This window comes from Saccoglossus kowalevskii, chromosome 1 (genome assembly GCF_978046115.1).
Source record: "Saccoglossus kowalevskii chromosome 1, keSacKowa6.1, whole genome shotgun sequence".
Taxonomy (NCBI): domain Eukaryota; kingdom Metazoa; phylum Hemichordata; class Enteropneusta; family Harrimaniidae; genus Saccoglossus; species Saccoglossus kowalevskii.
The window spans coordinates 24,056,787-24,069,226 of record NC_140641.1 but is presented as its reverse complement, the minus strand read 5'-3'; the positions used below and the strand labels follow the sequence as shown (position 1 = coordinate 24,069,226).

Here is a 12,440-nt window from a genome sequence, read left to right as displayed (position 1 = left end):
CCCTCACTCCACAATATTTAGAATGAGTGGTTGGTCAAAAGTTTGATGAGTCAGGTGCATCTATTGGCTAAGCTTGTTGTACAGATGCAAATGAGTATAGGAACCATTAATGCTGTAGGGTGTACTGGGAGGGGTGGAGGATTTCATGTTTGTAATGACTGGTTGTAATGTGGTATCTCGTTGTTTTCAAGATGCAGCCTGATATTTGTTGCTTTCTTGGTTGTTCAATTGTGGCTAAAATTTGTGTGGTGGGTGGGAGATGTGTTTATTGTATGTTGAGTCATTGTTTAGACATCCTGCAGCTTGAAATGGTATGGTCCAAATTCGATATGGTGGTGTTTAATATCTGTGCGATATGGCAGTGTCATCTAAAAAACACGCATCAAAATGATTTCTGTTTATTTATTTACTGTTGTAGATCCTAAGAACTAGCCATTGAATATGATGTCGGGAATAAATGGTTTTCTGAACAAGCTTTATTAATTATTGCTGGCAATATTCCAGTATGAATTGGGAGCAAACTGTGACACCAAATCTAGTCGTTGTATTGTTATGCTTCTAAAATATTTTTTTTTTTTAAATAAAATAAATTAAATAGAAATATTATGTGTATTTTTGTATGTGGAAACATGGCTTGCCCACTAAAAAATATAAAGAAGTGTGGTCTGCAGTTCTTTTTTTTTTAATTTTTTTATTTGTGAAATAAACTGGAGTGTAAACAATAAAACACTCACAGTGCAAGGCTAGTTCACCAACATGTCTATTCTCTTGCTTGAGTGTGAAAGTACATGGTTTAGTGACTACCTCTTATATTTTTAAATTTTAGAATTTTTTTTTCATTTGGGAAGGTTCTTCTATAAAAATAGAACAGATATATATATATATATATATATATATATATATATATATATATATATATATAGAATTTTTCAATTATGAATTAAGCCTGAGTACACCGTCCCTTGCAAAATCTATGTGATTTTAACTCCCATGTGCGCAGTAGTTATAGGCAAGACTAGTTCGCACTCGAAGCTAAAATGATGGTGTCGTTTGCTGCTACATATGTCCTGGTTAATAAAACAACTTATTTGGTAACGTTTTCATGGTAGATTATAAGCTAAAGTTGGTCACTAAGCAACATATAATAAATTCAGAATCTGCATCAGTTATTTCGAATCTCTGTACTATATGAAAACCGAATTGTATATGAATTATTTATGAATTAGTTCAAGTTTAAATGACCAAGCTACGCTATTCAAATACTTTAAAAAAACGTACTGATGAATAATGTTGGTTCCCAAATAACAGCTCCTACCCGCGACAACATCTATTTTTCTGTTGTTGGCAGCAGCTCAGGGTGGACTACACCATTATCTGTATAGGTTGGACTGAGTTTGCCTTATATTGTGTTGTTGGAGCATAACGACACTAAAGAAGATATATATATTATTTCTCTATGGTTGAACTTCGTTAAACATCGGACTTTATTACAAAACCTGCGACAGGACGACGTGTTAGCACCAACAAATTAATACTGAGGCTGACAAAGGGATAAGGTACGTATGTACGTACATTATGATTAATGAATCGTGGTGGAGCGATAGAGCACATTTTAAACATGCCGCATCTGTACTGCTGTTTCGATTCTCGCGGTTGGCAGCCACAGCCAAAAAGTGCACAATCTGAAAACTTTCCAGGCCCGCGGCTTCCATAGTTGGAAATATTGGCTTTCAGTGACGTAAAATACTGTCGAGCTATTGTGCTGTTTCTCAGGCTTGTCTCGGTATATTCAAAATACTACAGGATGACTGTAGAAGGCTACTCTTTACAAATACTACAAAGTACATGCAACTCAGTTGGGGCTATTTCGACTCGATTTCACTATTGCGACTGTATAACATAATCTCAAAATTATATCTCATAAATTCGATGAATGATTTTTTCTACTGATACCGGTAAAGTGAAGGTAAAGCGTTGGCGAAATTTGAAAGAGCATTTTCAAAGCTAGTATTTAAAAAAAGTTGACATCCTTCAAAATATGAGATTACTGAATCCTTCATTCCGTGTATATTTTCAAACATTAGGAACCAGTCTAGATACCAGTTATGATAAAATTCATATCATACAATCTGAGTGTGCATGTGCAGTTGATTATAGTTCCTGGGTTCCCTGTGGTTCGAGCCGAGCAAAAAATAATATTATTTTTTTTATGGAATAGTATTATTTTGGGATAAATTGTAGTCCAGCTGTGGCCATTTTTTGGTGGACTTAAGTATTTCACAACCCAAGAGAATGACGTTTTAAACACGAATATTCTCATATGCAAATCCGGCTAAGCGGCTAAGCATATCATAATAGGTACACACATTATCTTACATATGTTTAATTTGCATATTGTTGTGAAATTTTGCAGACATTTCATTTAGAGTTATTAAAGCATGACCATAATGACACCTGGCAAAATATGCCACATTTACCATTGATGATACAAGAAACTTTGGAGAACCATTTGCGCACAGGTGATCTTAAAATAGATATGGAATTTTTGGGTTGATAACTTGGGGAGTGGTCTAATCCTGACTTTCAGATCTGGGGTAGGTATTCCGCATTAACTGGTATTAAAAAAAACTTATGGCAGTTCTCAGAGGCGAGTGTCCCCTTAACCGCACCTCCCAGCCCTCAGATCAAAGAGAACTCCATCTAGAAAAAAAGGGTTTTAACTGTCCCATGGGCGTCATGCACATGTGTATCAACTTCCCCAGAATGCGTATATGTTATCGCTTCTACTGTCCAACTAAGTAGGGTTTGGCATCTTTTTCCTCGCTCTCTGCAAGAATAAAATAAATAGTCATTCCCAGTGTTATGTGTTTCTCCTAAATACACTTTCAATTGAACAATTCAGACAATGAACAGACTAAGCACGTGATTAGATAATGGGATAGTGACGGTGATTGGTTTTGATTATATTTCTTATTCTTGGTTCTGAGATAAGGAGTGTAGAAAAGTGAAATGTTGATTGACTAGTATATGGCGCCATTGCTGCTTTCCAGTAAAGAAACTTCAACAATATTAGTCTGATGCACGTCGGACTCCGTAGAGATCTTGAGAAGTTAGGTAATATATGGGACTTACCTTCCCAGATGAACTCCTGACCAAGTTCTTACCCAAATCCTATAACTACTCTTCAACTACTGACGAGATGAAGAGTAGGAAAGGATGACGACTCATTGAGTCACACTATTCCCCGTAGCCTTTCCAGTGACTGGGTGTGCTAGTGCAGAATTACACAGCTTCACGCTGCGTGCGTGCATAACTGGCTCAGAAAAAAAAACTCTTGTGAATCGGAGCTACTAGAGTAAATGGCTATATAATTTTGCATGCTTGCTTGGTCAATTCAGTACTAACACAACATTGTGGTAACAGAGCTTTGTTAGCTTCAATTTTAGTATTATTGCGACTAGATGAGCGGAAACAATATAAATTGGTTTGATTTAACTGCCATTGACATTTAAACATATTTATAAAGATGAAGAGAATTGCCCTTTGCCAAGAGTAGTAGAAATACGTATTGAATCAGAGCTGCAAGACATATGACGATATCGATGCCGAACTTACTTGGATCATTTCAACGAATTGGCACGTAAACATGAGTGTCATTGGATGGCAATACGTCATGATCTCGAACAATAGTTAAGTTCCGTATTTTTTTTTACAGTAAACGGCGAAAACTGAGCTTGGCGGTACAATTGTGAAATCATGACAAGACCCTAACGCCCTCGTGCGACCAGGTTTAGAGATGCGGTTCAAGGAGCCACTCGTATTTTTCTAATACTAGTTATATCCTCTCCTAATAACAAGCTTAAAATATATGATCAAATATTAGATCAAAATAAATAATTCTAACCCAAATTCGCTAGTACATGATGCTTACAATCTTGGAATACATCTTGATAAAAAAAGGAAAAGACAACTGGGTAACAGACATAAAACAAATTTTAGAAAATTTAATATGGGAAATTTTTGGGAAAACCATAAATCTCTTGATGACAAACAAATCACTGAAACAGTAACGAGCATACTGGAACAATCCTTTGAAATACATAGCACAGAAACATTACACAATAACAATAAAAGTGAAAACCACAAAAACAAGTTACGAATTAAAACAGAATTTGCATATGAAAAATATCTCACCACAATCAAAAATCCAAATCATAGAGTTGCTATGAAAAACTCAGAATAAGTGCTCATACCCTTCAAATCGAAAGGGGCGGATATAATAACATTGTAGCGGAGGACCGAATTTGCCCAGTTTGTGACAAACAGGAAATTGTAATCTTTACAAGAAGGAACGAGAAATCATGATCAACAATATTAAATACAATAAAAGCAACTTGGGGCGGATGACGAACAACTTACAGATATACTTAAAAGTAAAAATGACAAAACAATCATTGAACTAGGAAAATTCATCCACACTTGTTTCAAATTACGAAAAAATCTCAAAATTGGCAGATGCCTCAACCAACCACCAAATATTTTTTTTCTCTTCTTTTCTTTATTCAAATGTCTGTGAATGTCTTGTTTTTTTTTTGTTTGCTATCTTTTTGTATTACTTTATTGTACTAAGATCCCACTCCGTGATACGGTTTCAATAAAGATTATTATTATTATTAAAGTACATTCTTAGTTTATAGCATATGACGGTCCTGTGACTCAAATCAGAACTTGCGCATGGCAAGGCCTATATAAAGGTCAAACACCCTTTCATGGAGATGTGTTATCAGTGTGTTTGTCTCAATTGTTTTTCTCAAAAATGAAATCAGTTGTTATATCAAAAACAATGACCGTGCACAACAGTTCCACATGACCAAAACTGAGGTATAATAAGAATTATTTCCATTTAAGATCATAATAATCCGGAAAGTCCCAGAATGTGTGACATTTAGTGATATATCAGGCCTATTCGTGTATCTGCAGTACATTTATGATACACATGTCGGATATGTGGTCGTGTTTCGATAGTTGGTCATGACTGGCTTAAAGCACATACTGTGGTTAAAGCCATCACAGAGACTACATGCACGACAAGCGTGAGTGTGGGCGACCCTGCTGACGTCACAAGATTACGATCAGAGTAAACACATAGCTTGTACGTCGTTGTTTATCATACACTGTACACTGGATGTTTGCCGGCTTGACAGATGTACTGCCTCGTCAAATAACTTTTTTCCGACGAGAAGCCGCTGCTAGGTACGTTTCGAAAACCCTGTTGTCACCAACCATACGTGATTTGTATTGGCTTGGTGTGTTTATGACGTGTCAATGCCCTGCCTAGTGTGCCGAAATCCGTATACTAGTATGTACTTGCATGGCGACGTTGTGCAGACGGTGCTAGCTATCGTCATGATTATTATTATGGCGTTTTCACGTATTCCCTTACGGAGTATTCTTTTAAAATACCTAGGGGGCCTTGAAGATTATCAGAGCGGCATTATTTTTGCTATAATTGATGCTGGTGGGTGCGTGGAGGTCCCATGCATGCATTCATACAACTGTTGCAGTAGAACAACAATAGTAACAATAAAATATCACCATGATTCAAGAAAATAATTCTCTAAGTTGATACTAACTATAATCTTCTTGCAGCACACAATTAAATATTTGTTTGCTGAAAAAAATATAATTTCAAATACGATTTACACTAAATAGCTTTGAATAAACATGGCAATTTATACAGGGAAACAGAATTTGCTATCATAATTTTAGTAACAGCCCACATATTTTTTCAGTGACCATATTTTTGCAGCAATCAACATCATTTATATATAGCGACTGAATGTGTCCTCTCAATGACACTAAAAACACGTTCACATCACATACATTTACTGACAATGGAATTAGTAATTATTTTCGTTGTAAAATGCAGTTGAATCTCTCACCCAATACTATGCACTGATTGACTTGTTGCTCAGCATTTAACAGTGTAGTTCATTGATTAGCCATAATGTATAATTGTTGATTCATGAACAATACCAGAATTATAGATGACAATGATTAAAATCCGATGTAGGTATAGACCCCATTTTTTAAATTTATTTTTTATTGTTATGTGTGTTTATTTATGACTAGTTTTTTAGGTTTACTTGCCGGTTAGTTTTATCGTTCTAATCGGCCGTTAATAAGCTTGAGATCATTCTGTAGGAATCACTTAAAAATAAATAAATTGTTGTAAATATTCACCAAAAATTAACAATTTCATTCATTATTTATATTTCCTTGAAAATAACACCTCTGTGTTTGCATAGTGATCACGTGATTATATAATAGTATTTTGATGTTCTGTAGCTATTTTTATGTTCCAGGGGAAATAAGCTTTTTTAAAATATGCAACATGGTATACTTTATTGAATATTTCATTAATATACAGCAGTATACAATGACATTACCAAAGAGGTGTACTGCATCCTTAAATATGTCAGATGTAGTTAAGGCGACCGTGATACGATATAAAAAAAACTACCCAGTATGTTCGATTCGTTCCTCTATAACTCAGCTTCCTGAAAATATATGGTTTTCAATTATGTAACATACAAATAATTCTCATAAGTAACATCACACCCTTCTTGTAAGTAAACAAAGAAATTTCATCCAGTGTTCAGTTCCCCCAATACTTAGAATCTAAGCGTTATTTCAATTCATGACCAAAGATAAAATTTGTTACCACATAACTCATTCTGTCGTTGATTCTATCGCTACTTTTCTAGAGGGGTGGGGCAAGAGTACAGGTTACAGGAAATAAAAAATGCATTTTACGTTTTTACAGGAAATAAATAGGAAAATTTCCATTTACAGTAAAAAATGTTTTTTTACACTTTACAAATAAAGCAAATTCCTAATTACATTTTTATGATATACTTGGTAATTTGTTAATTTGTATTTAAGAATCATAATTGAAAATTGCGTTCGAATTACAACATTTAATGTGGAAAATGCTTTATACGCTTACAAAATATAAGGTCTTTGTACAAATTACGGACGAATAAAATAACTGATTACATTTTACACTTTGTCCATGTCTACGAATTCACGTTTTTTTATTTATTTAAATTACATTATTACGAAAATAAAAACAATTGAGTACAGCTTACGAAATTACCCCTTGCCAATCCCGTTTCTAGTATCTACAGTAGTCGAGTCTCTGTTTCTAGGCAATGTTCGCTCTCCTAAGCGAGCTTTGTGTATAGATTTCATGCTTTTACCAGGCATGTTATCGTTTCTTCAACCTTTAATGCAGGGTTTACCTGACCACCAAGAATAAGATACTGATCTACCCCGTAAAATTAAAACAACGCATGACAGTACAAGGTCTACACATGACACGCATAAACAATGCCATGTCACGTTTTGACGAATGTGGTGACTCGGTTCCAATATTTAACCAAATCACGTCATTTCTTTCTGTTCCCCTCGTACAACTTTGTCGGTTGCATCATGCGATTTACTGGTTGATGGTTGACTAGTTGGTAGAGGGCGTCAGTCGGTTAACACATAACTGAGAACGAAAGACCATTCATTGTCCACAGGGTCACAAATCAGTCCTCACCGTCGAAGAAGTTCAACACGTTCGATAACCCGCCTGGTTCACGCTTCCGTTTTTGGAAAACTTTTGGTGAATGCGCAGCTTTGCATTGTGTCATAACGGTGTAATAACATTTTTTTAATCGCATTTAATATCAAACTCAAAATATGGAAATTATTATACAATTGTTTTAATTTTTAGATTCTCTCTTCTGGCTACTTAATATACTAGTACTTTACAATGGATGTCGGCAATCATAACAGATCGGCTCTCGAGAATGGATTGTGTTCCGGAAATACTGAAAAACACGGTAATGCCAACACAAATATCAAGAACCAGACGTATGAAAAGAAATCTGTTAGGAATTATGGCGTATTTCTTACACTGCTATCCGGGATACTTAGTTCAACCACGTCTGTCGCCATTAAGTCGTCAACTGAGGTCACGTTCATTGAGGCATCGTTTTGGCGGGCAGTAATGAATTGCATTTGTGTCTATGTGTACCTGAAATTGTTCACCAAGCAGAATATTTTTGGAGACAAGATTTCATTATTGCTTTCAATACGTGGGATGTGTTACGCATTGGGGATTGTAATGTCGTTTATAGTTCGGCAAAATATTCCTTTAGGTGAGTACGCGTGTGTCTGTAGCATTCATGCAACTCGGCGAACATAACATTGAACTCTCGTGCACGTGATCTTGTGTGTGTGAATGTTATACCAAACCATATGTATCGCTGTACTGTAAAGTTATTTTACGAGCAGCGCACACGGCGAAATACCTTTGATGCAATAAGTAAGTATGATAAAACATTTTGAATGTTTAATTAAGAATGTCTGGGTATTTCAATTATTGAAGTGATTATCGTTGTGATTATAACACCTCTAAGACTGGCACATACAGATTTTGTGAAGGGACAATAACAAGCTAAGATGATATTCTGTCTTAACTGGCATCACACTACAAGTATATAATAGGATTATACAGTGGAAAAAGTGCTCGGAATTCTCACTTATAATTCTCACTTATTTCATTCTATTGCTTCCAATATAATGCATTAACGACATTCATTTATCTGAACATTTGTGTCAAACCTATGTGACATAGTAACTGTACCGGTATATTTCCGTTGGACAAACAATTGTGTCATAATAAATGAAAGCATCGCTTGAACAAACTTGTGCAACATACAACATGCGTCTGAAAATACTACTTGAATAAAGTGTTGTGAGGTATTATATGAACTTTTAAGTTGGAAAAACAACACATACGAAGTGTATGAAAAAACTTAATTATGAAAAATATGAAAATGTATTGTAAAATTTTATTGTAAAAATAGTGGTTATAATAAATTGAGCTACTTCGTTTAGTTTTGCACATCCTATTCAGATACCAGTATATTTAAAGGGCGGCAGTCGTCGTGTCGCGTCCTGTTCGATATGGGACTCATAGCGACGTATACAACGCGTGTAAAATACATTGTTTATTTGCACGAAATTCGAACACGCACTGCGCGACGACCACCGCGCTTTAAATATGGTGAAAATGGTCAGTATTTCGTATTCACAACAACTAGTGTATATTTAACGCAAACTAGAAACTGTTGAAACATAATTTAAACACTTATTTTATTTACAGGTGATTCTGCTGCAATATCATCAACATCCACAGTAACTACTGGGGTACTTGGCACTATTCTCTTGAAAGAAAGGTTGACGTTTAAGGAGTTTATGATGTCTGTACTCTGTTTCATCGGTGCTGTGTTCGTCTCAAAACCGACTTTTATCTGGGGAACCAACCTTGAGCTTCACACACTGTATGTCGCTTTAGGCATCTGTTCAGCATTCAACACTTCATGCGTCTATCTCTTGGTCAGAAGAATTAGCCAAACTGTGAATGTAGCCCGACTGCTTTTCTTGACATTCGCTATTGCAAGTTGCCTGTTATTTGTCATTATGATTACAGTGGACGGTTTACACATTCCTTCAGTGACTTCCTTCAAATACTTGATTCTACTCACTTCAGCAGGTGAGTCGTCGAGTCAGGGTACTCGCCACATCAGGCGAATGGCCAAGCTAGAATAACCACGTTCACTTTGTTGATATTGTTTGCAGAAATCTGAAGTATTATTCCATTGACACGTTGTATGTGATCAAGAAAACTACACGACCGGCACGATAATAATGACCGTGATCATTTCCCCCCAAAAGTGCTGTTCCTACCTATAAAAGAGAGTCAAGAGAGCATTTTATATAGTGGAACATAAAGATACATTATCCATTTGGCCAGTAATCACTTTGAGTTGATTTCTTTTCAGTAATCACGATTTTGAACAGAAAATGGTAGGCTTGGTACAACTTGTAATTTCTAATTTAAATCCCTGAATTTCAATGAATGTAGTGAAGCATTAACACAAACAAACAATTATATGATTAGGGCAAATAGAAAATACAGTGTTTCTGGTGTTTGTGTTCTAAATTAAACGAGCGCAAACGTTTTTTTTATATATGTATTCTGCTGGTTTTCATCAAATTTTCAAATTTGGATTTTTATTATTTGTAAATTGGCCAAAAAAAACAAACAAAAAAACCTGTGACGCACATCTAATTTAATGACTCGCACGAAGATCAAAAACATTACTATTTTTTCTGGGTTTAACATATTATGATACACGAGTCGGACACTACACCTGCCCATCACGTTGAAATGCAGGAAGTATTAATAATCGTAGTAGATGGAAATGATTCCAAAATATGTTGACGATGTATTAGATTAGTGTTGGCAATTCAAAGAGTTGCTACTGGTTTTTTTCCAGTTAAAAATCCCATAAATGGCTGCGAGTTTGAATTATTTACTTGTACCACGCACGACGACTACAATTTAAAGATTCAGCAAACAGTTGCATTGTATCGCCCACAGCGCTGAACTGAGTTTAAAGGGGAGAGTCGGTTTCTTTTGCAATTTTAGCGTGTGTTGTGCGTGCGTGCGCAGGTGACGACCCTCCCGCTTTAACATAAATACATGTCTGGAGGAAATATATTCAATATAAAAATTAGTGTTACCTATCGCCTTACATTTTCATTTTTATTGCAGAAATGTTGTCACAGGTGCTAGTCAGCAAGGGGTTACAGATGGAAAAAGCAGCATCGGTCGTAGTTTCGAAGAATGCCGGAAATATCGTCACCTCATTCCTGTCCGGCATTGTAATATACGGAAACACTCCATCCTTTTCCAGTATCATCGGCGCATCGTTAATCGTAGTTTCAACGAGCATTATTATTAAAAATAAGATACAAAATAAGACCAAGAGTGCGATTTAACCAATTTGAGGACATTCCACGATTCTGTTAAAGCTGCTTGAATCTATAAGCTAATTCAGAACAATGGTTTCTTTTGTAATATATTTTATAACCCTCAGTTTTAAACATTTTCTTGGTTTATGTATCCACAACAGAAACATAAATATTTGACGCTTTCTTTTTTAAAACAATGCTTACAGCATGGTTGGAATAGTATTATCATATTGAGCAAGAACCTAAGATTGAGAGTCTTTGTCAGGAAATCTATTGGAACAATATACGCATTAATAACTGCTTTATTATTAAGCATGGTATTATTTGTATAAATGATCTTCTTGGTGAACACTGTAACTCCATAACATTTTAATATTTTAAATAAAATCAGCCATGCAGTTGAAATAGCTGGTTCTGGTGGAAACAAATTGCGTGTATGTAAACCATTTTAGGATTGTAATACGAGGGGCGTTCAATGAGTAATGCCCCTGACCCGCTTCCAGTTGTCTGAGCTAGATGAAATTTTGCATGTGTAATGATTTACATCTCTATGGGATATGTTGCAAAAAACAGCTCTTAACTAATTGTGAAAGTGTTTGAACTGAGTCAGGTGTGAAATGGAGCCAGTTGAGTGTCGTATCACGGGTGAATCTTCTCTCTCGGGGTTCTCCACACTTGCCAGGGAGGGAATCTCGTCTCGTCTCTCTATCTCGTCCCCTTGAGGTACGGGATCGGGAAAGTCACTTTAACTTTACAGTCAAATAAGACACACACAACGAAATACGTTTCAGCTCTCGTCTTAGTCGATCTTTTGGAGCACTCTATAAGACACAGCGCCCTGGGGAAAAGTCCCCAAGACTATATCGCAAGGCTGACCCAAGACTCTCTTAGACTGCGTCAAGGCTCGCCCCAAGTCTCTCCAGGACTGCGTCTGTCGTGGAGTATTCGCCAAGACCAACTCAAACTCTCTTTATTCATTTTCAAAACTCTAACCAATTACAATGCAGTAAAAAGACTCTAGGGCGTAACCTTCAATCATAAAGCCAATCACACTAAGTACTGAATACGTCATATCTTTTGATTAATCGTTCACTACATTAATAACTACGGATGTCAGAATAGCGACGGTATCTTGTAATTAGTTCCAAACCACTGAGCCAAGTTCCGTCCAAAACTTCAAATAGGCCTACACGATGACAGACATAACACAGCAATTCGCTAATAATCAGTTAATTAAGTCGACCAACAGATACGCGAAAACAAATTCATGACACATCCCTTCACCCAAACTGAGATATGCCTCTCGGCATTGCACGTTCATAAATCAAAGATACCGTCAGCCACTCATCGTCATACGGGTTAAATACAATACTAATAATAAAAGGAATAAATCAAAAAGAGTAAAACACACTAATTAAGTACAATGATTATAAAGTCTAAATACAATGGTTATAAAGTCTCAAATATCAACGGTTATAAATCAAAAACAAGGGAAAGGCTACCAATCGACTCACTTTTCTCAAAACGGTTCGCTGAGATAACCCGTCGCTTCACCTTCTCCGTTA

General features: G+C 35.9%; 1 long non-coding RNA gene across 1 annotated transcript; it reads left to right on the top strand.

Annotated features, from left to right (window-relative positions):
• The first annotated feature begins 9,434 nt into the window (after window positions 1-9,434).
• On the top strand, window positions 9,435-11,303 carry LOC102805316 (uncharacterized). Its single transcript, XR_014931265.1, has 2 exons — window positions 9,435-9,610; window positions 10,676-11,303. It is a non-coding gene; the product is annotated as an uncharacterized LOC102805316 (long non-coding RNA).
• The last annotated feature ends 1,137 nt before the right edge of the window (window positions 11,304-12,440 follow it).